General features: G+C 38.6%; 1 long non-coding RNA gene across 3 annotated transcripts; it reads right to left on the bottom strand.

The window, feature by feature from the left end:
* Positions 1-320: 320 nt before the first annotated feature.
* LOC108172119 (uncharacterized) lies at positions 321-3,946 on the bottom strand. Of its 3 annotated transcripts, XR_011579389.1 has the most exons (5): positions 3,799-3,946; positions 3,418-3,497; positions 3,213-3,316; positions 1,581-1,682; positions 747-888 (listed from the first exon to the last, which is right to left on the bottom strand). It is a non-coding gene; the product is annotated as an uncharacterized lncRNA (long non-coding RNA). The 3 variants fall into 3 exon arrangements; XR_011579390.1 differs by lacking the exons at positions 747-888; positions 3,213-3,316 and adding an exon at positions 321-707; XR_011579388.1 differs by lacking the exon at positions 3,213-3,316.
* Positions 3,947-4,648: the final 702 nt, after the last annotated feature.

Here is a 4,648-nt window from a genome sequence, read left to right as displayed (position 1 = left end):
CTCAGCTCACTATATATATGCAACTACAAAACTTAACAGCTAAGTAAACTAGCAACTGCCTAACAATCGAGAGCACAAGATCATGACACAAGTCACCACAAGGATCATGACATTTGGCATTTACATATTGGTTAATAGAGAAAACTAATGATCTTAAACCCACCATCTTTTTTTGGACTCATATATAAGAATATAGGTCTAAAATTATAAGTCTTGCGTAGAAGATGGCCTCACACTTCCGTCTAATAAATTGATTTCATTTTTCTTTTATTAAATTAAAATATAAGATAGTAATCCTAAGTACGTGTGCTCAAAGGGTAGTAGTATTATTTCTACCAAAAAAAAAGGGTAGTAGTATTATATATAACTTCATGAAGTAACTACGTTGTAGAAGTGGCAAGGAAATCAGAGAGCAAAACATTCACAAGCTCATACATAGATAAGGCAGAATCTACAGGAGGTATGACAAAACAATTACTACTCATCAACCCAACCTGCTGAGTTATGGAGTGAGTACGTCAGGTAAGAACCAAGGGCAAAACCCAAGGGGATACAAGAGTAACTAGATCGAACCTTTGTCGGATCATAATTGTCTCTACTCAACATAGGTCAGTCAGATCCCAAAGCACTCGTTGGTAAGCAGTTAAATCCATCCAGTCAAGATGCATTCGACTCCATAGTTGATGCGTTTCCCAAGTCAGACTCCCCTGTACATATTTCAATCATTTCATTACAATGTGGTCTATATGAGATGTCTTTCATGCACTCGATAACATGCTCCAAGTTTATAGCCCTATTGCCAGAACGGGGCTCATTGCTACTTGTGATGAACCTTCTTACTGTGTTGTCAGGAAGGTTGACCTGGATTCCACCGCTAGCAGCTACAAACTGCATACCAAGCTCAGAATTATGATTATCATTATCACCACGCTTAGTGGGTGTAGGCATTTCATTGTACATCTCATTAATTAGCAGGAAAATTTCCACTATCTGTTTTCTTCACTGATGAAATCTCATCCATTCCTCTTCTGTTCTTTTCACTTTCACCATGCTGTAGCTTTTGAAATGTATCATTGTCCCAATTTTTCTCACGACTGAGACTCATCTAGCATACTCCATCACCAATGCTCCTAGAATGGCTCTTTCTCTGCCCACCCAGTGAAGACTTGTTTTCCCCGGAGATGGAAGTCTTAAGTTCTTTTTTAGATGATGTATTTGTTGGCACATTTCTCGGAATATCAAACCCAGAACATACTTTTCTGTCATCCATTTTCGCATAAAATGTCTTTTGCTTCTTCTTGGATAGTCCAAGAGCAGTTTTTATCCTATGTAATTCTTCCAAGGGAAGTGTTCTCTTCTTAGACATGACCTTTTCTCTCTCTACAAGGGACTCTAATGTCAATTTTCTCTTCTTTTTTTTCACCCATATTCTTTTTCACTTCAACATTAGGGAATTTTAAGTGGTCCCTTAATATAGGTCTGCCGTAGTTTTGGTTAGAATAAAAGGCAAAACCACTCAGCAAAACTGCAGCCAACAAGATAACATGTAGAAGAAGCTCATTAGAGAAAATAATACTTACGTGCAATATATAAGGATGCGGTTAGGTAATAGACCTTCGCATGCTCTTGCTATTAATCTTCCTTCTCCGTGGCTTCCTTCTCCCATTTCAAAACCAATCCCTCTGATACAAGTTATACTAGCATCAACCATCTAGACACAATAGTAAAGGGACTATGGCATCAAGAGCCATAATCGCATATTAAAAACAAAACAAAACGAGTAGACCATTAAGAGAACTTGGGCAAACATTTCATGTGGTGTGATTTAGGGCATCACATGACATTTCATGTGGTATGATTTAGGACATCGCATGCACACGATAAACTTTAACTCACGATCCTTCATATCATACCATTGTTGTGCACTAAATCAATCTAAACAAATAAAATAAGGAAAATGGAATATTCCAGACCAAGAAAGATAAAAGCCAACAGAGAACAATTTACAATGAGCTTTTCTATAGTTTGCAAACTATCACAGCAAGCATAAACCAAAAAATAATCAATCACCTATAGTTCTCCAATTAGCGTGAAGAGGAAAAAAAGAAATACCTCTAAATTCTACAACTACCAATGCCTACAAAGAAGCCCAAAATTGCTCTACTCCACAATGTAATCACCTCTTTATCTTTGGAGATTCTAGTATTCCTTTCTAATCAAATCACTCAAAAGAAATTCAAACATCTCTATTAAGTTTCTAGCTTGATAATGTATACCTACACCAAAGATGCAATGTTTCTCCGAGTACAAATACACAAGATACTCGAATGACCCAACTCAATTATATTTGCCCAAATAGCTTATGCAACAATGTTGCCTCCTCCAATAGTTTGTCACCAAAGGCTTGTACAAGAACCTCCAATAGCTTATGCAACAATGTTGCTTCCTTCAAATAACAGTGTTTCCATACTGATTCCCTGTCAAAAAAAAAAAATCTCCACAGGTGCTAAATCCTAACAAAGGCACAATCCTTGTCAATCAGTCTTTGCTCCTAAGCCCACTTATAATGAGTTTTCCTCCTAAGCCACCAAAATTTACCCACCAACTCCCCTCACCCCAAAATTAATTATCATAGAGAAGTTAACATATCTTAAATAACCTTGTATCCATTTCCTCTACACCACACCAAAGCCTCATTTTGCCTTTAGCACAAAATAAAAACTGGAAAAAAGGTCCTAAATACCGTTTAATAGAAAGAAGAAAACAAAATAAAACAAAGATAACCAAATTCCAACCAGAACAATGCCTAGACAATAAATGGACACAAAACACAATTTTCCATAAGATGAAATGGGCACAAAAACACAGCAAAGTAAAGAAGTACGTCATATGAAGTAAACAACATAATAATTGGATTCAAGAAAGGTATAAGGGGGTCTAATCAAAGTGAACAAAAGGAGGAGAAGACTATGAGGTAGTCAACCTAACACTACACAATGATTCAAAGAAATTATCATAACATTAAGTTGAAGTAAAAAAGAAAAATACCTAGAAAAGGGCCAGTTCTGAAGTACATATATTTTTGTCAGTGTGCCGATCGCTAAAATTATCAAGTGGCACTCCATATAGCTATATATAAAAATAATCCTATATCAACATACAATGATACCAACAATTAAACAGTAGTTCAGTTTCTTACAACAGACTCATACCTCTGCACTTATAGAGTTATAAGAGGAACCTAACTTTCCCACAAGCAAAGCATTGATGCTGCTTATATTTATAGTTCTTTCAAAGAAAAGTTAGCGTACGTTGCCTACCAAGTTTAAAACAATAGTATATATTATATAAGATTTCAAACAAAGATCACATAAAAAGATAAAAGATTTACGAAGTAAATATTTAACAAGAGCATACATCTACTTTGTCCTTGGTCAAGCCAAGAGATTTGCAATTAGATCCCAAAGCAGTCTCTATAGTTTCCTCTGCGTGGGCTTCTCTTCAAGAAAATTTGCTAACAACTGTTAAATTACAATTTGTCATTGAAGTTAATTGTGCATAAGAGAACGACAAAGTTTATATTTTGTTGTACCATATATTTGGCCTTAGTATTTGGACCTTATGACCTAGCCCATGATGTATGTAGGAGCTGAAGAAACCCTTATATTATATAAAAGGGATCCTTCTAGGGCTAGGCATGGGCCGGGCCGGGCCCAATTTTGAAGGGACCGGACCCTTGTTTAAAAGAAATGAGCTGAGCCGAGGCAGGTATAACATATTTTAATAAAGGAACCGAACCTAACTCGGCCCGGTTGAAATGGACCGGTTCGCATCGGGTCCACGAGTCTTTTTTTTTCTTTTCGGGATCATTCATTTCTTCTGCAACTCAATAGCATTGCCCGAACGACCACCACTCAAGGCCGTCTTCATCCATGCCCACCTCACCATTAGATCCAAACCCACCAAACTCAATTCCAAATCGCCACCCACAATGAGATTCAACGCTACCTAACTCAGATTTGCCTCTTCTCCTGCTCAAATCTTGGATAAGAAGCATGAAATTGAATCATATGCACTAAATATATGAAGTTAGACAAAGAGAGACCAGAGCGACGAAGGAGACGAGGGCGTAGGCGGTGCATAAAGCGTAGAAGATGTCGTCCTGCCACCAGGAGGACTCGTTGATCTCGTCCCACTAGTTGAAGAACATCGAGACGACTTTCATGGGCGTAAAGCTCCATCTTCGTTGATCTAGAACCCACCATCATCAACGAGGTTCTTTATCGTCATAGCGCCATCATCGTCAATCTTCGATCTTTGATATCCCTTAGGTGCCTCGAAACATCCCCGATTTAGAGCCTCGTGTCATTGTCGATGCCATATTCAACGGCCGGAGTCGGGAGATAGAGACATCGAGTTGGGATGAGCAAGAGAAATGGGGACAAAGGATGAGCTTGACTGGTTGCGCCACTGCCAAATCCAAACTCTAAGATTGAGATTGAGAGAGAGAGAAGGGGACTCAACGAGTAAAGCATAGGACAGGTCGGTTCAGGGACCCGGGTTCTAGCCCCACCCCTGTAGATACCCTATCCCCGCCCCAACTCGCCCCACCCCGTTTTGTCTCTACCATATTTGGCCCGCCCAGAAT

The sequence above is a fragment of the Malus domestica genome, chromosome 03, assembly GCF_042453785.1.
Source record: "Malus domestica chromosome 03, GDT2T_hap1".
Taxonomy (NCBI): Eukaryota; Viridiplantae; Streptophyta; class Magnoliopsida; order Rosales; family Rosaceae; genus Malus; species Malus domestica.
This window is presented reverse-complemented; position numbering and strand designations above follow the sequence as displayed.